This window comes from Equus quagga, chromosome 10 (genome assembly GCF_021613505.1).
Source record: "Equus quagga isolate Etosha38 chromosome 10, UCLA_HA_Equagga_1.0, whole genome shotgun sequence".
Classification (NCBI taxonomy): domain Eukaryota; kingdom Metazoa; phylum Chordata; class Mammalia; order Perissodactyla; family Equidae; genus Equus; species Equus quagga.
In genome coordinates, this window is record NC_060276.1 from 90,272,295 (window position 1) to 90,299,607 (window position 27,313).

A 27,313-nucleotide genomic window follows, 5' to 3' on the forward strand; every position below is an offset into this window, starting at 1 on the left:
TTAATTGCTCTAAAATACCCTTTTTAACAGGCTTTGAAGTTTGGAAAATACTGGCTTCCTCTCAAACAAAGGACATTTGTGACAACTGTACTGAATGTACCAGAGGGAGCTTTGATAATACAAGATTTTGTCCAATATCTCAACTTGTTTTGGAGCCAGTCAACAAACCATAATGGATAAGCCACGCTGCCAAGGGCACTCTATTGGGCTCTCAAAGTGGGTCATGATAAGGAATAAATCAAGTCCCTACTTTCAAGGCACCTACAAGACTGACAGTGTCTAATCAACTTAGACATGGTAACTGCAGGGCTCAGATATGGGGCAGTTGAAGCCCATGATTGCCCTAGCAGGGGGGAGGGGAGAGGGAGCCATGTGGGGAGGGATGGAGTGGGAGAGCCAAAAGGAAACCAGTTGTTGATGTCCACAAGATACAGTTGGGCAAAATGTCAGAGGGAAATGGGGTGGAAAATCAGTTGAAAGAATGTTGCAGGAAAAGACAGACTGACTTGAGTGGAAGGTGCAGACCCTAATTTTGGATTATAAGATCTTAGCAGCAACAGGGACCCCAGAGACCATTCAGCCCCAAACTGATGACCAGCATGGCCACCGTCGGTCAGAGGTGCGCCTGGATTAGGAAGCGCCGCCCTGCCTTCCACGTTAGGGCTCCCTCCAAGTGCTGAGCGAGGCTGATGTAACACAGGCAAGAAAAACAGTTATTAGTCGGAATTTCCAAGAGGCAATAACCTCTCCTCTTTTTTCACCGAGTCCAACTCAGTTTGGCAACTCCCTGGGTGACCTCGGGGAGGTTGCTTCTCGGGGAGGTCTCTGAGCCTCATTTCTTGAGCTTATCAAGCACTTACTGTATGCTTTGTGCTGTTCTAGATGCTTGTATATGTTAATTCGTTTCATCTCCACTGCAGTCCTGTGAGGTAGGTGTGATTATCACTATCCCCATTTTGCAGATGAGGAAACTGAGGCAGAGGTTAGTAACTTGTCCAAGGTCACACAGCTGGTAAGCGGTGGAGTCAGCTTCAAAGTGGGGCTGTCTGGCTCCAAATCTGTGCTCCCAACCCTCGGGTAATCCTGTATCTCGGCTGGCAGGGCTGGACCACATGCCCTCCAAGATGCCTTCTGGGGCTGATGTGTTAAGGTTCTATCCATTTGCTTCCTCTAGGACTGGTCAAGGAGAACCCAGAGTTAAATTCTCTTAGGTAGTGACCGACAAGAGTGACAGAATGCACCCAGTCCTAAGAAAATCCTCCCGGAATGGCCACGTCCCCTGCTTTTTGGCACATTTTACAACTCTAGACATCATGGAAAAGGCCAGTGGGGGCGATCAGAATCCTCAGAAGAGGGACAAATGTGGCGGGCCAGGGTAGAGCTTGCCTCTTTGGTCCGTCCATCTCTGTTGTTGTTTCTCTCAGTGGCTGCACTGATGCACAGAGAGTCTACTTTTCCAAATGTGATTTTTAAACTGCAGCAGAAAGAAAGCAAAATAAACACAGAATGGTCGGCCGAGGGCCCTCACTTTCTATTCCCCGGTTACAAAGTAAAATTAGCTAGCTGGTGGCCAGGGCTGGGAGATTTGTTTTGGTCTGAAGTCAACCCACAGATTAACAATATTGGCAAGAACCATACGGGAGGGGGAAATATTTTGGACGAGGCTGCATATGTTTGCAGATACATCATCCCCTCTGCAGAGGGAGGGGGAGTCAGGAGCAGCCCGCACTGTCTCCTTTCTGTGAACGGTCATTTTCTCCTGCACAATGCCAGCTCGTGCTCTCTGCGAGCAGTTGCACCGTCCTCGGCAGGACAGAGGGATGGTCAGTGGACAGGAGAGCACGTCCCCAATCTGATAGAAGACGGGCTTGCTCATCTTTTTTTCCTCCTTTCCTTCCAAGACCCACATTCCATTCTGAGGGTAATTCTCAGGCAACAGCTATTTCCGGATTCTCAAGGACTAACCGAGGGTAGTGTCGGAAAAAATTATCCAGAATTGGAAATAGGTGAAAGAGATTATTGGGTGTTCTTTCAGCGCGGTGCTGGCCTGGCACCTTCAATCGATTTCCTATCGACTGCGCTATTTTACAATCCCATAGAGGCAGAGGTTGGTTAACTTTCAGATTTTTGTCTGGTAGAGATGCAAATAATTTCTAACCCAGCTCTCTCACCCTAACATTCCTCTCTGAAATTGCCTATAAATACCTAGCTGCTTGCATTCTCATTGGAACCGGTTTTAACATCTTAGAGGTTCCCTCATTAATGACCGATTTAAATCAAATCTTTGACATGTGGTCATTTTATATTTGCACGCGAGTGCAGTGTTTTAACCTTTTGAAAATTCCACTTCGACAAAGGAATGCTTGTGTCTGTTGACATGACATTTTTCTCTGGCCTCCTTGTCATCCCAGCTGAAGCCCATGGGCCAATACCCTATAGTCCTCAGAGTGAACGCGACACAGCACCCCGATGGCAGGCAGCCAGCCCGGCACCGTCCAGGGAGATGGGGCTGCAGATAAGGCCCTGGCCCCTGGCCCCGTTCATCTCCACCCTGCACCGGAGTATGCGGATCCTTCAGGAAACAGCCAGGGGCAGGGCAAAGGATCCAGGACACACAGGAGTCACAAGCTGTCTTCTAGATAGCTCAGGAGTTTGAGCAAAAGAAGTCATGATTCTCTGAGGACGTTTTCCTATCCTCGAAATGAGACCAGTCATTTCCACATCGCAGATTTCACAGGGGGGTGATAAAGTGCTTCTCAAACTTTAATGTGCATATGACTCACCTCGGGGTCTGAAAATACAAATTCTGATTTGGCAGGTCTCCGGGCGAGTCTGCCTTCCTAACAGCCTCCCAGGTCCATGGGCCCTAATTTGAGTAGCAAGGCTCCCGGGCTGCTGTGAGAGCCTGCCCTTTGAAAACCACAGGGCACAGAGGAAATAGACCGGCAGGCCTTTGAGGAGTTACGATTCACGTTTAGGGCTCCACTCCCGCAGGGCATGGGGCCACAGGTCTGAGTCAATCCCAGGACCCGCCGTCTCTGAAGGCCAAGGGATGCCCTGCAGGGTACCCGAAGCCCGTTACGCACCTCATCTCCGTTAATCCCCGCAACCAGCCTGGGAGGGAAGGAACGGCCATAATCCCCATTTCACCAAAGAGGAAACTGAGGCCTCCCCCAGTCACACAGCAGGGCTGACTTCTGGAGCTGGGTGTGCTGAGCTCTAACCACATCACCACACGGCTTCCTTCCTCCACCGCAACCTCGCGGGCTGGGCTCTTTGGCCAAATCTGCTGGGGTGTTTGAAAGGGAGAACTTTGCTTCTTACGGTGTGGCCCCTATTGCTCTGGCATTCCGGGGATGATTCCTCCACCCTCTCCCGCAGCAGCTGTCAGAGGGAGGGAGGGCACGACTTCCTACTAATTCCAGAGGAGACAAATGTTCTGGAGAACCTACAGTTCGCATAGCTTGGTTCTTGGCCCTGGAGGGGAATATGGGGAAATTCAAAGAACTAAAACAGATTCCTGCCCTCAAGGAAGTCACCATCCCGTGGCAAAGCTAGCAAGCTTATGCAGCAGTGCAGTGCAGATTCAAATTGCCCCCGCAGGGCCTTTTGTCTTGGGAGCGCCTCTGCTTCTGGGCAGGGCCCCTGTCGCTCGGCAGAACTTTTGGTCTGCGAAGATAACCCTTCTAAGCTTTTTTTTTTAATGGACTGGGGGTTGGGGAAGGACAAGGCAGGTGGCAGATGGGGGGGCTGTGAGTGCCAATTAGAGTCTGTTTCAGTTGACAGTGTGTGCTCCCAGGGACCTAGAGACTGGGTGCTCCTTTGCCAAATGTAAATATCAAACCAATAAATGCTAATGTAGCATGAAAAAGCGCTGATTTGGGAGAAACTTCCAATCATTTAGAGAGCTTGTCGCAGAAAGCATGTAGGTGTCCCGGCAGCGAGGGGATCTGGGGAAGGAATTAAGGGGCTAGAAGTCTTAGCTCCCTTCTGGGTCCTGGTCCTACCCTGGCCACCCATTCCGGGAAGACGGAACCAGCAAAGCGGGACATGGCGGGGTGGGGGTGGGGGGCAGGGAGAGGACAAGAAACAAGACAAAACCAGGAAAGGGGGTCAAGTTCCTGAACATCTGGCACCAGAAGAGGGGGATAGCAAAGAGCCCTGTTATCAGGATCTCTGTGGACTTGACACCTGCCTTGATGGGCCTTTGCCCAAGATCATTGTCATCCTGATGGGTTTCCGGAAGATGGCCCCAGCCACATCAGCCTGCTTTCAGGGACCCCTTTCTGATTGATGGCTCTGATCTCTCTGTCCCTCGCCCCCCTACTCTCACCCTACCATACACCCACACTTCTAACACACCTATCAGGATCCCCCACCCAAAAAAATCCAGAGCTGCTTACAGCCCTACCCAAACCTGCCACACCTACCCCCATCCCAGAGGCCCTGGAGGAATTCTGCAAATGCAGGACCTGCGAACCTGATTCAACAGAAGCGTCTATTCAGAGGCCTGTGAGACAAGAAAGCTGGGAAGTATGTTGGAGAGAAGACTCAACTGGGAGTTAGGACAACTGGGTTCCAGGCCTGGCTCTGCCACCTCTTGACCTTGGAAAAGATCCACACCTCTCTGAGCCTTGAAGCCTTGGTTGCTTCATCTGTAGAATGGGGATATCAATTCCCATTGGGACAATTAAATGTGACAAAGATCTATGTGCAAGCGCTCGGTCACCTGCACATCCAGACGTCATTACTGTGCGTTTTTCAGCAGACTAGGTTGCCTGGGAGACAAACAGCAGTGGGGGCCTCACCCCAGACAGGCTGCCCCCTGTGTGAATGACATCACGGCCCAAGCTCTGCTGGCCCCCGGCTTTCTGGGTTCTCTTTCTGTCCCAGGACACTGAGCCAATCCCTTAAGCCTCCTTAAAGCACTGCTGCCTCCAAACCTTCAGAGGGAAACCACTTCTCCACCCCCTCCCCTCTAATCCATCTGGCCATCTAATCCGGTCAAGTTCACAGCTAAATAGCTCTTGAACCTGCCTCTCCTCTTTCCTCCCATCCCCTTCCCAAGGCTGCAGCAGTGGGTCAGACCTCAGGACTTCAGCCCAGACACTGCAGTCTCCCTGCTTCATTCTCTCCGCCCCAGCCACTCTTTCTCCTTGTGGCTGCCTCAATTACCCCACTGTTCTGCTTAACCCCATGTTCCAGTCTCATCTGGCCCCCCCCTCACAGCCCAGCCCTCCTGCTCAAAGGCCTCAGGACCTGCTCCATACCATTCTGCCTCAGGGCCTTTGCATCTGCTACTTAACCACAACAGTAACTTTTTTTTTTTAAAGATTGGCACCCGAGCTAACAACTGTTGCTAATCTTCTTTTTTTGTTTTCCTGCTTTTTCTCCCCAAACCACTCCCGTATGTAGTTGTACATCTTAGTTTTAGGTCCTTCTAGTTGTGGCATGTGGGACGCTGCCTCAACGTGGCCTGATGAGTGGTGCCATGTCCGCACCCAGGATCCGAACTGGCGAAACCCTGGGCCGCCTCAGTGGAGTGCGCAAACTTAACCACTCGGCCATGGGGCCGGCCCCAGAACAGTAACTTTGACCTGTCCTTTTTGGCCCAGCTGGAACCCTGGGCCCCTTGGCTACCCTCAGCAGGACATGAGCTCCTTCCCATGCACTTCCTTCTCTCTCTCAGGGCCTACACAGCTCTCAGCCTTGTAGGACAGTTGTTGGGGTTTCTGTGAACATGGACTCCATTAGAACACACTCAAAAGCCCAAGGTCAAACTCTGGAGAAAGAGTTTCCAACAAGGAAGTGCCCTGAGCCTTGGTGGCTGTCTTTCCCTGATTTAACCTTTCCCACAACCTTGGGATCCCCTTTAAAACTTTGAGCCCGCTGTCAACATAGGTGGAGACACCAAAAGACCCTGCAGAAGAATGAAAAGGAGCTAGAACAAAATAGCTAAGGCATCTCTCAGTCTTTCAAACCCTCACAGGATGCTCTGAGCCAGGCGTTAGCCTGGGATCTGAAGATACAGGGGGGACCAAGACAGATCCAGATTCTGCCGTCCTGGAGAAGCCTGCTCTAGGGGATGCCAGCCACCATGCCATGAGGGCACTCAAGCAGCCCTGTGGAGGGCCCACATGGAGAGAACGGAGTTCCCCTGCCGGCAGCCAGCACCAGCTTGCCAGCCCTGTGAGTGAACCACCTTGGAAATGGATGTTCCCGCCCCAGCTGAACCTTCAGATGACTGCAGCCTCGGCTGATATCTGACTGCAACTCCTGAGATCCGGAGCTACAGCTGCCCACCAAGCTCCTGATTTCCGTGCTCGAGAAACCAGCAGAGTGAAAAAAATGACTTTTTTTTTTTAAAAGGAAGTTAATCTTTTTTTTTTCCTTCTTCTTCTCCCCAAAGCCTCCCAGGACATAGTTGTATATTCTAGTTGTGGGTCCTTCTGGTTGTGCTTTGTGGGATGCCGCCTCAGCATGGCCTGATGAGTGGTGCTAGGTCCTTGCCCAGGACCCGAACTGGCAAAACCGTGGGCTGCTGAAGTGGAGTGCGTGAACTTGATCACTTGGCCACGGGGCCGGCCCCGACTTTTGTTGTTTTAAGCCACTACGTTTTGGGGTGATTTTTTACCCAGCAATATATAACTAATACTGTGTCACAGATGATTGAACTCAGGTTGGATAACGGCTGAGGAAGTAAATATGATATCATTATAGCAGCCCCCATCTGTTGAATACCCACTATGTGCCAGGCACGCTGCTACAGCCCCACATACCTCACCTAACCTGCCCCCCGAAGTGATTCCCAAGCAGGGCTTGTTCCCACTTTAGAGATAAGGCACAAAAACGTTCAGCCATTTGTCCAAGGCCACACAGTCAGTAAGTGGCGGAGCTCTCTCTGGCCCCATCCCCTAGGATGCTGTCCTATGGGCCTCTGTGAGAACCCTCACCCCTTGGTTCATTTCTTCCTCCTCCTGTGTCCCACTCATCTTGGACTTGGGCCAGTGGCTTATGATCAGGAAGGAACCAGCACTGTCTAACAAAGATGCTGATGTGGGATGTCCCAGGCCCAAATTAGCCCAGCCCCCATTGCTCCCACCCATCAAAGGCAAAAGCCTAGGGAAATTGGTGTACGTAGCAGTCTGTATTTTCCAAGAATGGCTGTAACAATATCATCCACCCCACATGCTCTTCTACAGTGTGACGTTGACGGTCCCCATTGAGAGACTGCATCTACGTCCCCTTCGCTTGAATCTGGGCAGGCTTGTGACTGCTTCAATCAACAAAGTACAGTGGCAGTGACGTTGGGTGACTCCCAAGGCTGAGTCATAAAAGCTCATGCAGCTTCCACCTTGTCTGCTAGAACAATTACACTTGAAGCCCTGAGCCACCACATAAGAAGTCCCATTATGCTAAGGCCGCCGTGCCATGAGGAAGCCCAAGCTACATGGAGAGGCCACCTTGTAGGTACTCCAGTCCATGGTCCAAGTCTTTGAGTCCCCTCAGCCCAGGCACCAGACATGTCAATGATTGAACCTGTAGAGGACTTTAGCCCCCGACTATCATTGCTGGGCTTTGAGTCTTTCTAGCTGAAGCCCAAGACATTGTGGAATATGGACAAGCCGTCCCCTACTGTGCCCTATCTGAATTCCTGACCCATGGACTCTGTGAGCATAATAAAATGGTTGTTCGGAGTCACTAAATTTTGGAGTGATTTGTTACATAGCAATGGTAACTGGAACAGTGTGCCATAAAAAGGTGGGTGGAAGGCTGCGTCAGCGGGTGGGTTCCCCCTTCCCCCATATATCCAGACCTGCCACCATTGTGTCTCAGCTCCGAAACCCAGGACCCTCTGCATTCCCCTTACACCACTGCCCCCCACTTACCACCAGGAACTGAAACCACCTAATTCCCTCTCCCTGTGATTCTCAACCCCTTGGCATTGACTCCCTTGCATAGTCCCCACCTACACAGAATAAGGCCAACCTGGATAACCAATAGGATATCGTGGAAATGATGACGTGAGACTTCTGAGGTTAGGTCATAAAAGACATTGTGGGTTCCACCTGGCTCTCTTTTGAATCACTCGCTCCAAGGGAAGCCGGCTACCGTGCCATGAAGATTCTCAAGTGGCGCTATTGGAGGGGCCCATGCGGCAAGAACTGAGCCCTCCTGCCAACAGCCAACACCATTTCACCAGCCATGTGAGTGAGCCACCTCGGAAGTGGGCCCTCCAGCCCCGGTAAAGCTTTCAGATGACTGCTGGTAACGCTGGCCAACCTCCTGGCTACAACCTCCTGAGAGACACCAGCCGGGACCACCCAGTTCAGCTGCTCCCAGATTCCTGACCCTCGGCAACTGTGAGATAATAGACGTTTATTGTTTTAAGCCACCACGTTTTGGGGGAATTTGTTATTCCGTCTCCCTACATTAAACAATACTGGGACCAGGCATACTTTCCTGTCCTTATGTTTAAATAATACCCAGAAGAAGCAAAAATAACTTAGCTATTTGCTCTAAGAAATACTTGCTCCTGGAAGATAAGACTGAACCAACTCAAACAGCTTGTTATCTAGACCAACAGCGAGCTCATCCGACCTTTGCCCTACTGGGTTCACCAATCCAAAACTATTTTGTCAGAAACTCTCCCCAATTCCAGTTTCTTGTCTTGAAAGGTCCAATTTCAAAATTACCCGGTCTAGCCTCTAAGGTGCTACAAATCCCCTCCCCAACGTCTCTGCTTGGAGACATTACGGACAGTCTCTCAAGGCGTGATTTCCCTTACCGAAGGGGGTCGAATGCACTTAGCTTTGCTTGACGAAGTGTTTCCGATGGTCTTTTGGGGGGTTGTTCATCAATACCGTATACCCCCCAAACCGAGGCATCCACTTGAGTTTCATTTGATCACGTGTCCCTGTGCCATCTGTCCCTGCCGCATGTGGCTATTTAAATTCAATAAACTTGAGTAAAACTTCAAATTCACTTCTTCAGGGGCCGGCCCAGTGGCGCAGCGGTTAAGTTCGCACGTTCCGCTTCCGTGGCCCAGGGTTCCCAGTCAGGATCCCGGGTGCAGACATGGCACCGCTTGGCAAGCCATGCTGTGGTAGGCGTCCCACGTATAAAAAGTAGAGGAAGATGGGCACAGCTGTTAGCTCAGAGCCAGTCTTCCTCAGCAAAAAGAGGAGGATTGGCAGCAGTTAGCTCAGGGCTAATCTTCCTCAAAAAATAAAAAATTCACTTCTTCAGTCACACTGGCCATGTCTCAAGTGCTCAATAGCCGCATGTGGCTAGGGACCACCCTGTCGGATAGCACAGATAGAGAACATTTCCATCCTCGCAGAAAGTTCTACTGGACAGGGCTACTCCAGGGAAAAGTGCATCCTTCGCTTCAGAGCATGGCTATCCTGAGGAGTCTCACAGAGGCAGAGTTGGGTGGGTGGCAGCCACCTTGGGGCAGGCTGCTTCCTGGAGCAAAGCAGACCCCCAAGCTGGCTCCTCGTGGGCTCCAGAAATGCCCGCGTAGGCCGCAGGCGTGTATCCCCCGGGGCGGGCCCCTCTGGGGGCTGCGGGAAATCAGCAGGCTTCAGATCCACGCTGCGCATGGGCTCGCTGATCTCTGGGCCCGGGCGTCATTTCTGCGCAGCGGCCCTGGTTCAGCTGGGAGGGAGGACACATGATCCCCAGTCGCCACAGCTCTCCCTCCCTGTCTCAGCAGCCACCAGCACGGCTTGTTTCCTTGCTTCAGGTCTGGCAGCGGCCTGCGGGCTTCCAGAACCTCCTAGCCACGTCTCCTGGATCCTTCCCCCAGCTTGGGGACCTGAGGAGAAGTTCGAGAGGAAAGAAAAACTGGGCCAAAGGGCAAATTAGAGATTGATCCAATCCTCGGACTTATTTTGCCTTTTCTGTTTTGGGCTTTGAGAATTTTTATTTCTTCCCTGGTAACTCTTCCTGACTGGGGAATGTCATTTAAAATAATTCTGTCTTTAAAACTGTAGGATGAGGGAAAGGAAAAAGTCACCTCCAACCAGGTCCTCACCATGCAAATCAAGGACATTTCAAAATGCTGGCAATCTGCTCGGGGGACTTCAAAGGTGTCCAGGTCCAATTACGCTTCATTTGGGGTGTGAATTGAGGAACTCTGGGGGAGGTGGCCCGGGTGGAACGTGTCAGGGTCAATACTGTGGTAATGAACCTAGGCCTTTGTTCCTGGGAGCCCAGCTGCTGACAAGTGGGCTGTTTCCTGAAGGGCGGAGATGCGCCGCGTCCCCGGCCAGGTGCAGGAAGCGGGGTAGAGACACAGTAGCTGCCATTTACAAAAAAATCATTTAGGGTAGGCTTTTATTTTTCTTCACTTTAAAAAGAACCAAAGCTTTATGTAAAAAGGGGGAGGAGGCCGTACAGCCTAGGTCAACATCTGAATCTTGGCAGGTCCTGGAAGTAGCCATGCTCTGGGTCTCGCGGGATTTGATTGAATTGGGGTCTAGGAAATTACTCTAACTTATGGCTTAGGTGCCACCTCAGTTTCTGTGGCTGAATATGCTTGAATGGGTATGAGAAAGACCTGGGGGGGGATGAAGATCCTTAGCTTTCATTCTTGAATGCTTAAAAACAATTTTTTTTAAGCGATTTTGGTTTTGCTGCTAGTTAGAATGGAGCTCACTGGCTGTTACTGATTTCGGAAACTCAGCCCTCTGTGGGCAAGGTGGTTGTTTAAGGGCATTCAAAAATGATGCATTCAAGTTCTTCTAGCCCCCAAATCCCCTCAAAAAGACACAGCGGGGGGCCAGCCCCATGGCCGAGTGATTAAGTTCGTGCGCTCCGCTGGGGCGACCCAGGGTTTCGCCGGTTCGGATCCTGGGCGCAGACATGGCACCGCTCATCAGGCCACGTTGAGGCGGCGTCTCACGTGCCACAACTAGAAGGACCCACAACTGAAAATATACAACTATGTTCTGGGGGGATTGGGGGAGAAAAAAAGCAGGAAAAAAAAAGAAGATTGGCAACAGTTGTTACCTTAGGTGCCAATCTTTAAAAAAAAAAAAAAAAGACAGCGTATTCAGAAATCTCAGCTGAGAGCGCTGGGTGGATTCCTAGCAGGATGTGCGAGAGCCATAAGTCTGTTGCAAGTGGGAGAAACCAGATCAAAAGCTGGTCTCTCCCACTTGCTAGGATGCTTATGCAATTCATTATTTTATGTCCCTGGTTCTTTTTTCAAATGCAGATGCCCTGAGAAAGGTAACACATCCCGTTACTAACACCTTAGTGCAAATGCATTCGACAGAAACATTTCGAAAAGCAGAGGAATCTAGTAAGACTGCCTGTGAACAGGGAATAAAAAGTACAGATGCCAGAGTCACACCCCGGAGCTTCTTCGGTTTCTTAGGGTAGAGTCCTACCAGCAATATTATTTTTTAAGGCTCCCCAGGTGATGTCAATATGCAGGCAAGTTGAGCACCTCCGGGTTAGAAGATAGAGACTGAGAGAAGATGGAGGGGTGAGGACGGAAAGGAAGAGGACCGAAGGAACAAAAGAAAAAACAGAGTTCTCTAATGAAAGCCCTGGGGTTCAGTCCTGGCAACCCACTGGCTGGCCACATGGCCTTGGTAGAATTACCGAGCCCCTCGCAACTTCATTTTCTTCATCTGTTAAATGGGGATAATAAACTTAATAAAACAGTGGCTCTCAAACTTGAACTTGAACAGGCGTCAGAATCAGCTGGAGGGCTTGCCAAAAAAACAGATTCCCAGGCCCCACCCCAGCCCAAAGATTCTAACTCAGCAGGTCTGGGGTGAGCTCCCAAAACTCGCATTTCTAACGAGTTCCGGGCAATGCTGATGTTGCTGGTGAGGGGTCACGCCTTCAGATCTCCTGACATCATGGGGAACTGGGCTGGTTAGGATTCGTTCACAAAACTCATCCATGATGAGGCCTGAAACCAAAGGTAACACCCCATTCCCTCCTGAAAAGGGCTCAAGAACCAAATAGGGGTTGAACTTGAACACAAATAGTCACATCGTTTTAGCATTTTGCTAAGACACAGCCCACATTCAAACCTGAGGCCTGAAGCCACCAATGGACCATCATGGAGAAGACTATATGGAAGAATTGTGCAGGGCCACAGAAAGGCCACATTTTAAGCCACATCCCTCCTCCCCTAGAAAAGCATTGCTGACATATATCATCCCAGAGAGGCCTGGCATGGTCTTTCTGGAGCCTTCAGGGCTGGGGCACAGTCACCAAAAGCAAGTCTAACTGATTCAAGCTGCCGTGCTCCCTGAGGAGGTGGATGTCCTGGCCTTCTGGAGCACAGTTCACACCGTGAAACCACCCAGTGAGGGGCCACATTACCTCTTTAAAATGCTCAATGGCTTTCAGAGACTGGAAGAGGGGCTGGGGGGCTCATACCCTAGCTGACCCTCAGAGCAGAGCTGGCAAAGCTAGGCTTTGAAGTAGAGAAGATCACTACTTAGCATTTATGTGTTCCTTCCATCCTGGCCAGCCACCCTGCTTTTCCTGTTCTGGAGCCCAGCCTCCTTATGTCTCCAGCCTGGGTTTCCTGCCTCTCTCTGCCCCAGACTTCCCCCAGCTCCTCCTATCAGAAGGTTGCCACTTCGAACTTCCGAGATGTCTGTGACAAGATGATAAAAGAACCCAATCTTTACATATTTGGGGGCGGTAGGTTGAGGCACTTCCCATGAGTCTTAGCATTTTCCTGGAGGCTCCCAAATGGTGGAACCTCGGGCACAGGGATTCACACGGGATACTACAAGCCATGGAGGAGTCTCCAGGCTCAAAATAAAAGCCAGAGCGTGTTAAATCAGTTCCCAAAGGAGATCGTCCATTGAGAAAAGGGAAACTGAACCAAGACATCAGAACTCTGCCCATGTGGGTTGAAGGTCTCTCATCCCGAGTCCCACAGTCACCAATGCCTTGGCCTCTAGGCAAGCCTAGATAAGTCCCCCTTCTCCCTACTCCCAGGGTTGCCCTAGAGATTTAAAGGAGGCTGTACTTTTATGAAAAACTTGGGGGCGGGGGGAGGTCAAAATTTAACTAGGCATGAAGATCTCCAGATACACCAGATCATTCTGGCTCACCAGGGCCCCATACCCATCCGACCACAGCTGGGACACATTCCCTTCTCCCTGGACCCTGCAGCCTGGGCCCACCCTACCCTCAGTCTAGGCCACCTGTGATGTCACCCCCCAAAATGGTGCCAACTTGAGGGTACCTGCTTCCCTGGGCTCCAGGCTTTGGGGGTTCAAATTATCAAAACCTGAAATAACTACATTAAATTCATCTTATTTACTTGTTAACTGTGTCATCTGTTAAATTATTATAAACTCCATAGAGCAGTCTCTAGCAGCCTTGTTCACTGTTAAGGCACCAGCTCTGGCCCAGTGGTTGGAACATCTTGACTGGATATATGAGTGGCTAGATGCAAGGATGGGTGGATGGAAGAATGGATGGATGGAAGGATGGATGGATAGAAGGATGGATGGAGGGATTTAGGGATAGATGGATGGAAGGATGGATGGATAGAAGGATGGATGGAGGGATGGATGGGTGAATGGGTGGGTGGGTGGCTGGGCGGATGGATGGGTGGGGGGACTGGCCTCCACATGGTACCAAGGTACTTCTCCTGTAGATACCATAACACCTAGACCAGCAGTTCTCAACTCTTTAGGTCTTGGGAACTTTTTACTTTTTAATTTATTCTTGAGGACTCCAAAAAGCTTTTGCGTATATTGGCCATATCTATCAATATTTCCCATACTAAAAATGAAAAGAGAAAATTTTTTAGTATTTATTAATTGATACAAAGATAACAATAATGAACTTATGCGCGGTAGGCAGCCTTTAAGATGGTGCCCAAGAATCCCCACCTTCTGTCATTCAGACCCTTGAGTAATCTCCTCCCCTTGAATGTGGGCTGGACTCATTGACTCATTTCTAATGGACAGGACAGAAACCATAGATGGCACTTCCAAATTAGATTATAAAAAGACTGTGGCTTCTGTCTTGGGTGCTCTCTTTCACTCCCTCTGGGAGAAGCCAGTTGTCATGTCACGAGGCAGCCCTGTGGAGAGGTCCACATAACAAGGACCTGGGGCATGCCAAGAGCCACGTGAATGAGCTTGGAAGTAGATCTTGTCCTTCCCTGGCTGAGCTTTAAGATGACTGCAGCCCTGGCCCACACCTTGATCACAGCCTCGCCAGAGACTCTGAGCCAGAACCACCCGGTTAAACTAGCCGCTCCCAGATTCCTGACCTGCAGAGAATAAATGAGAATAAATGTTTGTCATCTTCAGCCACTAAGTTTTGGGGTAATTTGTTACACAGCAATAGATGACTCATACACGTTAACGTCAATAACACGACTTATGGAAAAATAACTGAATCTTCTGAAACAAAACAAAATTGAGGGGAAAAAGTGACAGTGTTTTACACTTTTACAAACCTATTTAATATCTGGTTTCGTAGAAGACAGTAGCTTTCTCATAGCTGCTTCCGCATCCAATCTGCCATGATACCTCCTTTGGGTTGAAGTGTAGGAAGAAACTCCAGCCTCACAGAGCTTTGCAGTTAGCAAAGGCAGTCTGAACAGGTCTCGGGAACCCCAGGGATCCTCTGCCCACGCTTTGGGAACTGCTGAACTAGACAATCCTGGCCTCAAAAGATTCTAACTCTAGGGTTCTCACCCCTAGTCTTGGTTTTCTGTTTGGAACATTTGCCAGTTTCTCCAGGTGCTGGGGTGACCATGGTAACCGACACCCCTCAGCAAGTCTTGTCCCCTGTCGGAAGGGATAAAGCTCTCCTCTGAGGCCGAACAGCAGAAGACGCTGAACAAATTCCCAATCTTTTCAGCATCGTGCCCAAGATGACACACAAACGAGAAAGATGCCCCAACTCTGAGAGCCAAGGTTAAGGCGGAGGCATCTGAGGCTAGGGATGGCACAGGGCGCTGTTCTGCACCAGTGAGGGCTTCTGGAGACTGGTTTGCTGGATCCTCAGGGATGTCCCCCTCTCCACCCCTTTCCTGTGCACCTCCCACAACCTGCCCCCCCCCCCAAGTTTAGGGTCTGTTTTCAGCAGGAGCCAGTCTAATTTTCGTCGCCTAGTTGGTCAGAGAAACGCACGCAGCTGTAGCAAAGAATAAAAATAGCTTCCTCCGTGACCAATTTCTTCCCACTTCCCTTTCTCTCTCTCCGTGCTCGCTTCTCTCTCAGTCTCCACCTTCTGTGGAGGCAGGAAGGTCCCTGGAGGGTGCGAGCATCACCGAGATATGCCAAGCGCAAGTTTTCCTCCCAGGCAGCACATGTTCCTGGTTCTATTTTCCTGTGGCCCCCGCAGGCTGGCACAGGCTTCCCAAGGGACAGGGCACTGTCAGATCCCTTCCTGCCTAGCGGCCGTCTACCTCGCCGGGCAGCCTTGCTCTCACGCACACAAAGTGCAAGAGACATGGGCGCGTGGAGTGCCCGCTGGCGGCGCTGGGTTCTGGGGTGCCCAGCCTCGACCGGAGCCAGCCAAAGGCCTGCCCGCGAGCGCTCCGGATCTTCTGGCACCTTAGAGGTTAAACGACAAACCTCAAGCTGGAAGGAAAAAACGCCCCGGTGCTATGCGCGGAGGCTCCAGGCGGTGTCCCCAGCGTCCCGGGCTTCCTCTGCGCGGCGCGACTGCGCGTCCCTGAGGCGTCTGCGGCTGAAGATGGAATCTCAGAGTGGGCCTTCATTCGGTTTTCTAGTTTAGAAGCAGGAGCAGACAATCAAACCTGCAGCAGCTCAACTACCCACCGCGAAGGTCTCGCCCGCCTTGGGCGAGGGAGCGTTTCTAAAACCGTCTGCATCTCGCGCCCCTGGCGAGAAGCCGGGGTATGGCCCGGACATGCCCACCCTCCCTTCCCCGAGCCTGTAGACCGTGCGGGGAGAGTGGACAGGCCACCTATCTCATTTCAGGGGTGGCTTGTGGGGCCCAGGGCCGTTCGCCTTTCTGTATTGCACTTTGGAAACAGAGCGCACCGCCCCAGCAAAGCCCAGCCAACTTGTCCAAACCGCACGAAAGTTCAAACCACACAAACGTTGGCTCCAACCGGGCTTGGAGCGCAGGGCTGGCTTTATCTGTCCCCGGAGGGCTTCGCCCTGCCTGGCAATTGATTAGGGCTCCTGAAAACCACGGAAAGGGTTTATCTTGCCCACTCAGCCTCAAGCCCCCTGATGGGCTGGAGTGAAGCCTGGATTGTTCTGGCAACCAACCCCAGCCCAGCTTCCACCCAGCTTCCTAGCCCCTAGAGCCACCTGCCTGGCCCCTCACTCCACACAGGGTCCCCATTTTGTGGCAGGAAATAGAATGAGGGAGAGCAAGAGGGTGAGCGGTTTGGATCTCTGAGGGGAGAAAAGCAATCTGTTCACTAAACAGACTAGGCGTCTCTACAAGATCCCCCACTACTTTCACGCCCTTCTCTCCAATTCTGTGTTCCTCTGCTCCCTCAGCACCCAGCGCGCTTGGGCTGGAGTTGCCCAGGTTCCCCAGCTTCTTCCTGAGCAACTCCAAAGACATTACATTCTCCTTCTTTACTCTGGAAACTCTGGCACTAATGGGCCAGTGCCACGGCCGTGAGAACGTTGTTCACCATCGAAAGGGAGGTCCTTCACACCCGATGAGGGGGAGGGGAAGGTTTCATAAATATGAAGATTTAACTGGGAGGGGTGACGAATTAAAGTGGTCTTTAACACAAACTGGTGGTGCGAACGGTGGGAGCCGTCCCCATGGCAGCTGGCCTTGCCCGCTCCACCAGGAAGCCCGCCACCTTGCCAGCTGCCTGTGGCACTCCTGTGGCACAGAGTCATTGCTCTAACGATGGACAGAGAGCTGGGATTCCCCATGAATACACAGAAGAACCCTTCGGCCTCCGAAAGCAGACGACCCCCCCAAAAGTACCTGAATTCTTTCCCGTTGTCTTCTGCCCCAGCAGCTCTGTGGGGCAGGTTAACTTCGAGTGGCTCAGCACAAAGGTTTCTATCACATTTAGTCTCCTCTGACAAAAGGCGTACCCTTTCTGGAAAACTGCCTAACACATGTAAAGGGCTTTACAGTTTACAGAACTGTGCAGCATCCACCGTCTCATCTCATTCCAACAACTGTGGGAGCAATGGAGTCTTACCTCTATAGCAGTTAGGGCTCACTTGCAGGAAACAGAATGCTTGTCCAGCTATTTTAAGCAAGAAGAGATTTAATACAGGAAATTTGGTGCTTACGAAATCATTGAGAGGGCCAGAGGAGCAGGGCCTAGATTCCCACAACACCACCGAGCTGGGCTGCCAAGATTCCTGCCGTCTCTGCCACCCTCAGGGTGGTGATGGGGAGCGGGCCAGCCATGGAGATGTTGATTTCAAGAGTACGCTATTGTAGCTGCCATCCAGGGGTCAGGAAGCCACTGCCACTACAACATCTCTCCATACCCACAAAGCCAATGACTGATCAAACACTAGAATGTTCACACACACACACACACACACACACACACAACGTCTCGGGCAGCCACAGCCAGGGTAGCAGGCATGCAGTCTCTGCCTCACAGCTGGCTTCCTAACTTCACACAAGTGCATCTAATTGGTGAAATCTAATTCTTATCGCTGCAAAGGTGTCTGGCAACTGTAGCTTTTAGCCTTCCAGCCTCTGCAGAACGTGGAGGCACCACAGGACGAGGTTAGAATGGAGGCTGGGTTCCTGCCACGTGATCTCCATTCTGCCAATAAGGAAACTAGGTCCAGAGAAGTTAAGGAACATGCACAAGGTCACACGGCTGGTAAACCCTGATCTCTTGGGTTCCAAAACCTGCCCTCTCATCTGTTACATGGAACCAAGGGCCCCATTCCATTTGGGGCTTTGGCAGTCTTGGGGCATCTTTCAGCCTGATGGCCCAGAGTACAGCGGAAGCTACCACACAGCTTCTGCGTGCTCAAAGGCTGGACAGCAGGCTGAGTGGAACTGAGGCCCCAAGATTGAGAACAGCTTGTCTAAGGTCAACAGGCAGAAGGGACTCGGAATCTAACCCAGGGTTGCTGACCCCACCCCTGCCTCGGGCGATGTTCCTGACTGCCTGCAGCCTCTTTTGTTTGTAACTGTTCCTGTCCTTACACACACACACTTCCAGTCACCATCTGGAGGAAGGGAAGATAAGCTCAGGCTGTCCCTGGAAGCATACAGTTCTCTAGCACTCACTGGGGACAGCAGCTCTACATTTTTCCAGGTGAGACAGGTGCACAGCTGACCTGTGTGCAACCTCCACCACCATGTTTGAGAAATTCTCCATCTTCCTAGTTGCCTCCCACCAGAGAAGCTGAAAACGCCAGAGAGCCACTTTCCCAGCCGCCATTGCGGTGAGCATGGGCTCCTGACTTAGTCTCGACCGGTCAGATGCCCCATCAGAGACTCCGAGTCAGGAGCTAGGGATGCAGAGATGCGGGGAGCACAGAGGGCCGTTCTGGTGGGGGCTGGCAGTCACCGGAGCAATGACATTCCATTCCTGGGATGGCAGGGACCATATCCATGCCCAGAGGTGGCAGTGTGAGCCGGGTCGTCCTGGACTTGGCAGTGGGGTTGTCACTGAATTGGCCTGACTTTGGCCACGGTCCTGACTGCTGCGTGGCCGCCTCCATTTGGCCTGCTTTCCAAACCCGGTTCTCCAACCCTCCTGGTCATTTTGTGAACGACCCAAGATCCTTTCAATAAAGTCCTTTTCTGCTTAAATAAACCAGGATTGCTTCCTGTTGCTCAGAGCCCAGAGCCCTGGCTGTTACAGCTCAGTGGCCAGGTTTTGCCTGGCTTCCTCAGCGAGACCACACAGGACACCACTAATTCCTACATACCTCACACGTCCCAGTTCACTTCCTGGGAGCTCCGTATCCCAGGACCTCGGCCTGTTGATCTTATGTCAGGAGAACTGGCTTGGTCTGACGGAGGTCCCGGATCCACCCCGGGCAGCTGCATGATGATACTCGTGCGCTCCATCTCAGACTCTTTCCATCAAAGGTTTTCTCATTGACCATGGCTTTTCCGTGGGCACAAGTCAGAGGCCTCCCCCACACACATACCTCCCCAAGGTCACCAATTCAACATCCAAAAAACGTTTCCTCTTTCTCCAGAGGCTTTGCTTTTTCTTAGCCTTCACTCCACGCTGAGGCGGAACAGCTGTGGGCCCTGTTCAGATTCCAAAAATGTAGGCTAGGGGCGCTGGGGCTCCTGTAAGAATAACGGCTGGAGTTGACGCCCCAGGTTCAAGGCCCCAGCTTTGCCATCAGCTCACGAGAGGACGTTGAACAAATGGCTTACCCTCTTGGGGCCTTCAGAAGAGGAGTGAGTGGGGGTCCAGCCATAGGAAAGCGAGCAATGCTCACTGCCAGCACGGGACTAGGAGCAGGGGAGGACCGGCAGAAGGGCATTCCTAGTCTAGGTGCCGGGCCGAGGGGTCACACCAGTGGGTGGACTGACCAGGGCCTCACTCAGTCAGAGGTAGGCAGGAGCCAAAAGGGGCTGGGTCTCCACAGTCACCACCGTGGGGGCAGCTCATATCAGCCTCTGGCTGAGCGTAGACAGGGATCAGGGTAGGTGGCCTATCTCAGGGGCCCTGCTGGTAGACAGACTGGAAGTCCACTGGGATGATGACAATGTGCTATAAACTTGAACTTGATATTGTCTTTGTTCCCATGACTCTCACCTTCCTAGTAAGGGTGCCCCTGAAAATAGAGCTGGGGTCCAGAGGGGTGTGTGTGCCCTGAAGCCAGCAGAGGCAGGATGCTGCTGTAGCCACAGAGGTCGGAAGTGATAGAGCCACCACCGTCCTGGCTGGGACACTGGAGGAAGCAGGAATAGCTTCCTGTGGTCGACATGGGAGAGAAGAGGGCAGAGGGGCCCAGCGGAATAAGGGTGCTTTTCTCCCCTCTGTCAGGTGAGCAGGAGAGGTACCAGGACACCACAGAGTGCTGGGGGCGGGGGTGGGCCGGAGATGAGATGGAACGTCATCTCGCCATCAGGTTGATGGTGGAGCTACAAACGCCAGACCGCCAGAGAGCCAGCCTCAGCCACGCCTTGAGGGAGTAGCACAGATTTTGGAGTCAGATGGACCTGGGTTCAAATCCCAGCTATGCCGTTCCATAGCCATGGGATCCCAGACCAGCCTGTTTTGGTGGACTGTGACGTGGGCGCCCCCAGGGAGCCGTGCTTCCCATGATGTGTGCCCCCCTGTCGTTCCCGCCCACGTGGACTCTGGCTTTGGGGATGCGACTTTCTTTGGCCAATAGGACACTAACAAGCACGATGTGAAGCACCCTGTGGCTTGTCCTCTTGGAACTCTCCTTCCTGGAACCCAACTGCCAGGCCTGGGGAAGCCCAAGCTAGCCTGGCGACAGGGCATGAGCGAGAGAACCGAGGCAGCGCAGCCAACAGCTAGCACCAGGCCTCAGGCAGGTGACAGGCCTTCTTGGACCTTTGAGCCCAATCTAGCTGTCAACTGACTGTATCCACATGAGAGAGATACTTACTGACGCCACCTGGAGCCCAGGAACCGCCCAACCACTCTAGAGGATCATGAGAAATTTTCATTCATTCATTATCAGTGTCGTTTTAAGCCACTACGGTTTGGGGTGGTTGTTACCCAGTTATAAAGAACTGATACGCTGCTCCCTCCTTAAAATGGGGTGATAATATGTGTTGCCTAAGTTATGAGGAGTAAATTTAAGACACAATAACAAAGATCATTTATTGAGCACCTGCTGTGTTGCTGGCCCTATGGTAGGTGCCTTCTGTATGTAAGTTAAAGCCCCTACTCCGCACAGCTTCTCTGTGAGGTAAGTGCTGTTAGGCCCATTTTACAGGCCAGGAGGCTGAACTCAGAGGGGTTAAGTAACTTGCCCAAGGTGGCACAGCTCTAACTCAGATCTCTCATTCTAACCGCTATGGGCCAGCAGGGCCTCCGTCACTGACACCAAAGAATGAACAGCCTTCCAGGGAAGCCCAAACCTTGCTATAGTTCCAGAACTTTGTCTTTGTTGGGTGGTTGGAGGAGGGAGGCAGGGGGCATGCTGACAAGGCTGGCACCCAGCACGCGTCCCCTTGAGGACCACTTAGCATGACTCCGTTTGGTGGCCAGTCCTGCGCTCTCGGGACCGCTTCTGTGAGCCCTGGGTCACAAGGGATGAGAGAGCTCAGAGCAAATCCATTTTCACTTCTAGGAAAACAGCTAATGGAGGTCAGCAGCACGGCGGTCACAGCCAAAAGGCAGCTTCTTTCTCAAGAGGCAGGAAGTGCTTCGGCCGAGGGTGCCCTGCCTCCACCACTGGAGTGCCTCAGGAAGCCAGACGCCAGTCCCTTTGTCCCTCCACGAGACAGCCCCCCTGGAGACACACACACACATCCACAGGGCAGGGGCGGCTGTGGGGACCTGGCTCACAACGGTGTGGGGGTGGGCATGACCAGAGGCCCCTGCTAACTCCCCATCCTCCCAAGAACTGGGGAGTGACAGTGAAGAGGGTGGCAGAGGGATCTTTCCTTGCCCTCACCCAGGCTGACGGCATCACTCTCCACCCCAGAGGCCCAGGAGCGACCGTGTCGTGGGTGGGGTAGGGAACCCCCAGCTGAAAACCCCACGCCCTCCCCTTTCCTTGGCTCTTCCATCTTACCCAGAAAGCCTTTTGCCTTCCAGGGGTCCCTTCCATTGGTGCTCACACATAGTACAATGCATAGAAAGAGTTGATCTAAAAGGATATTGCTAGAATGATCTCAACTTGGCTTGAAAATTATATATATTTGAAAATTTATATATATGTATATATGAAAGATATATGAAAATGGCTGGCAGGAACCGTCTGAAAATGTTGACAATGCTTCTCTCCAGGTGGTAAGATGAAGTTTTTCCCTTCTCTCTCTCTCTCCGTATCTTTGACTTCTCTGCAAAGGGCATGAATTGCCTTTACAGTCAGAAAATAAGCTATAGTGTCTGGGCTGCTTTTTATGAATGCCTTAAAACCCTTCCTTTCCAGCACTTTCATTATTGGTTCACACCTGGATTGTTAGCTAGTGTCTCAGAACACCTTGCTCTTCAACCCGAGGAAAGACGGGAAGGGAGAGGCACCAGGCACCAGGCAAGAGGGGGCGGGACCACTGAGGCAAAGCAGAAGGGGCGGGGCCAGTGAGCCTGGAGCATGCGCAGTCGGTACCTAGGGCCACTTCCAAACACCTCCCACGGGCTGGAGACCAGGAACCCAAGGGCGTGCAAAGCTGGGCTGGAGAGGTTGCTGGAAGGGAGCGCCGCCCCTGCTTGGCCTGGGGTTGAGAGGGCAGGAAGCCCTGGGCTGGAAGTAGACTGTGCAGGCCGCCTGGTTCACGCTGGACCTCAGCGCTTCGAGTAACAGTCCTACGTCGCAGGCTGAGTGCGGATTAAAGGGGAGGCAGCGCACATACAGTGCTCTGCACAGACCCTAACGGTCTAGGCCCTGGATAAATGCAGTTATGATTATCAGGAATAAACGCATGCCCGTCAACACCGACTCTCCTGGGTGCAGCATCTCAGTCATCTGGTGCCAGAAAAGGAATGAGCCATGCCCTGTTTTGTCCCTTGTTGGGTCCTGCTGTCTATGCAGCCAGATACATTTTTCTCCGCTTAGAGCAGTTTCTAGGTGTGCTACCTTGGCCAAAGCAAGCTGCTCATTAGAATGAGTGAGAAATGCCCAGAGGATACCACCACAGTTGCCATTAAACTACCCCAGTGATTGGGGGTGTTCTTTTTGCTTCTCCTCAACTCCACTTGGAGCAGGGCCTGTACTCCCAGCCAGAGTGGGAGCCAAGTCGGGCAGGGAGGGTCTGGGGAAGGCAGACGCAATGGGCATGGTGAAGTTACCTCGGACAGGGGAGTGGGGCTCAAGATGTCTTCCTCCGTCCTCCTGCACTTTCGGGCTTGCAGTGCCCAGCTGCTCATTCCCTGTTCTGACTTGCACACTTGTTCCCAGGAAGGAGTTTGAAGTAAGTCATTTACATTTTAGTATGAATTTCAGTGTTCCCAAGGGTCTCTGGTTTCATCGTGGAATAAAACACTTTATTCTCTTCCTTTGAAATCCCACCATGTGGGGGGTCCTTGGCTTTAAATGAGAAAAAAGGAAGGAATTCTAATTTTGGTATTTTAGCCATCTCCTGGCTCAGCCACTCACATCCCCAAGGTCTGGACCGCCTCTGCTCTCTGAGTCCAGGAATGTGTGTACTCGCCTTTATCTCTCATTAAGGAGATTTGAATAAAAGTATGAAAAGCTTCTCTCTGTATCCCTAAAAGAGAAGGATTTAGAGAGTAAAAAAAAACGTATTAAATGGATAAAAAGAAAAAAAGACGACTCAGAAGTCATAAAGGAAAAGATGGACAGACGCAACCACACAAACCTCCTTGGCTGTGAAATACAGCATCAACCAGAGGTTGCAAATGCAGATCCAACCCAGCCCAAACATGTGTCGCCTCTTATAGGGCTTTACAATTTTTTGAACAAGTTGCTGGCATTTTAAAATTGGAGGGTTTCCCATAAAAATGTGTATTTCCAGCATCTCCTGAAGAATCAGAAGATCTGGTCCCCACCTTCGCACCCGGCGATGCTCAGCCGCAGCCCAGCAGAGGGGCGCGCGCCCGCTCCGTGGCCTGCCGACGTCTTCGAGCCTGCTTCACTTAATCTCATCACTTGCCTAGCCTCAGCAGGCCCCTGAGCTGTGCCACAAACTGAGTGAAAAGACACAAGATGCTCCAGGAGAACATGTCCGCAGCACACCCAACCCAAAGTTAGTATCTATTATACGTAAATGCAAACCAGACGACAGTTCAATAGAAAAATGGGGAAAAGTACAAGTAGGCAATTCAGAGAAAAAGAAACTCAAATGGCCAATGAAGATGAAAGATACTCAACTTCCTGGTGATTAGGAAAATGCGAAGGAAATGAGAACATACTTTTTTCAAAAGCCATCAAATTGGCAAAAAATCAAAACACTTTCGAGCATTGCTGTTGGCAAGGAAGTGGGGAAAGGTGAACTCGTGTGTGTTGGTGGTGAGCGTGTAAATTGGTGCAACCTTTTCAGAGGGCGATTTGGCGGTTCCAATCATTATTATAAATACATGTATCTTTAAAGAAATGTCAGTAACCTTTTACTGAAGTAGAGCATGCATATAGAAAAGTACGTGAATCTTGAGTGTGTGGCTCAGACATGACACATCCACGTAACCACTGCACAGATCACGAAAGACATCTTATCAGTACCCAGAAAGCCCCTGTGCCTTCTCCTGGTCAGTAAATCCTCCCAAAGGTAACCACTGACCTGACTCCTAACAGGTTTTGCCTGTTTTTGAACATTCCGTGAATGGAATGACAGAGCGTGCGTTCTTTTGTGTCTCTATTCTTTCATCAAATATTATATTTTTAAGTTTCATCTATGTTGCTCTGTGAAGCAGAACATCCATTTTCGTTGCTGTATAGAATTCCACTGTATGACTAGATGGAACTTTCGTATTCTGCTGTACTGATGAAGAACATTTGGTTTGTTTCCAGTTTGGCGCCAATGCCGGTCGTGCTGCTATGAACATTCTGGTATGAGACTTTTGGTGCACATAGAAACACACTTCTGTGGATATATACCTCTTGACCACACTTTTTACTCTTGGAATTTATCTTACAGAAACCTCTGACAGAACAAGACTGCATGTCCAAGGGTGTTTATTGTAACATTAAAAAATCGTGAGGTCAGGGGGCCGGCTCCGTGGCTGAGTGGTTAAGTTCGCGCGCTCTGCTTTGGCGACCCAAGGTTTCGCCGGTTCGAATCCTGGGCATGGACATGGCACCACTGGTCAGGCCATGCTGAGGCAGCATCCCACATGCCACTACTAGAAGGACCCACAACTAAAAGATACACAACTATATACCAGGGGGCTTTGGGAGAAAAAGGAAAAAAATAAAATCTTAAAAAAAAAAATCATGAGGTCAGGGCCTGGCCCAGTGGCACAGCGGTTAAATGTGCACATTCCACTTTGGCAACCTGAGGTCCGTCGGTTAGGATCCCGGGTGCAGACGTGGCACCTCTCATCAAGCTATGTTGTGGCAGGAGTCTCACATATAAAGTAGTGGAAGATGGGCACGGATGTTAGCTCAGGGCTAGTCTTCCTCAGCAAAACGAGGAGGATTGGCAGATGTTAGCTCAGGGTTGATCTTCCTCAAAAAAAAAAAAAATCGTGAGGTCAACCTCTGCGTTCATTAATAATGACAGGGTTAAAAAAAATAATATAATGCTTCATCCTGACTAGGAATAGTATGCAGCTGATAAAAAGACAATGTATTACATTGTGGGTTCTGATGTGTGAGGCTGTCCACTCATCATTGAGAGAAAAACAGCATCCCACAAAAAAACATATGTACAGTGTGATTCCACTTTTAGATAAACAAAAGATGGAAACAGAATTTTATATGTGGAGATTCATGTTTATTAAATAGCTGGAAGGACTTTTGTCCTATGAACTAGGGAAGGCAGTGCAGTAGGAGAGGAAAGGGTGACATTTTCCATATTCTGTACATCCACATTCTACTTTTCTCCTTCCCCATTGCCACTGTCCTCTATTAAAGCCACCGTGACCTCTGCTATTGAAAACACAATGGTCTCTTCACTGGTTCACCTCTCAAGTCATCTCTGCCACCGTCAGGAAGGTGGGGACTCAGGTGACAGCCTGCGGAAATGTTGGCCTCAAGAGTATAGTACTGTAGTGGCAATCCAGAGGGCAGGAGGCCACTGTAAGACTGCCCATGACACTGCCCATCAAGTGAAAAAAGTGTCTTGCAATAAAGTAGGCAGAGTATAATCCTATTTTTATTTATTTATTTATTTATTTGTTTATTTTTGAGGAAGATTAGCCCTGAGCTAACTACTACCAGTCCTCCTCTTTTTGCTGAGGAAGACTGGCCTTGAGCTCACATCCGTGCCCATCTTCCTCTACTTTATATGTGGGACGCCTACCACAGCATGGCTTGCCAAGCAGTGCCATGTCGGCACCCAGGATCTGAACCGGTGAACCCCGGACCACCGAAGTGGAACGTGTGAATTTAACTGCTGTGCCACCAGGCTGGCCCCATAATCCCATTTTTAAAATAGATATTTAACTTAAAAAAATCCTTTACGAGAGAATATATATATGTATATTAAAATACTTGGAAAGCACGGCTAGCACAACATCTCCTTATACACAAAGCAGGCGACTGGCAGTATCCCCCTAGGCACGACTCTGCCATGGGGCTCTCATGACCTTCCACGTGTCCACAGGGGTCACGCAGGTAAGGTGAACTGCAGCGAATCCGAGTCTCGGCAGAACATGAAGAGATGGAGGCCTGCGTGGAGCTGCTCCCAGGCCATCTTCCACTCGCTGCCCGCGAGGGTCTGCTCAGGCTGCCGTCACAAAGTATGGCAGGCTGGGGCTTAAACAACAGTAAGTTCACCTCTCACCGTTCTAGAGGCTGGAAGTCCAAGAGCAAGGTTTTGGCAGGCTTGGTTCCTTCGTAGGGCCGTGGGGGAAAGATCTGCTCCAGGCCTCTCTCCTTGGCTTGCAGGTGACCGTCTTCTCCCTGTGTCCTCACATGCTCGTCCCTCTGTGTGTGTCTGTGCCCTCATCTCTTGTCTCATAAGGACGCCAGTCAGATTGGACTAGGGCCCACTCCTATCATCTCATTTTAATTTGACCACCTCTTTACAGGCCCTGTCTCCAAATACAGTCCCATTCTGAGGTCCTGGGGGTGAGAATCTCCATATATAAATTTGAGTTGGGGGAGAGGGGCATAGTCCAGCTTGTAACACCCCCTGTCTCCCCTGGAGTCTTTCAGGAGACCCTTTCTCATCACCTCCTGGGTTCTGAGGTCTGAGACTCAAACGCCCCGCTCAGGATAGAGCCACAGACCATAGACCTGCCCACTTTATACTGCCCATCTAGAATGAGCCCAGCCGGCCCCATCTACTTCAATGTCATCCTTTTTGGTGTGGGGCAAGGAGCCAGGAGCTGGCACCTTTGGCTAATCCTCCTTCACTCTTACAGATGTAATGAACTGTCCAAATCTGGACATGGCTTGCTGCATCTTTATCAGCCAAATCAGCCAGGCCTTGGCCGCGGCTTTCCCAGAAAGTCCTATGTGTGCTTAACAGCAGACACCAGAATGTGTTACAAGAACAAAAACAAACGTCTTGCTAACAGAGGTGGGAAAAAGAGAAACCTGAAGGACCGCTCCCAGTTCTGTGTCCCTCCCCTCCCCTGTGTCCA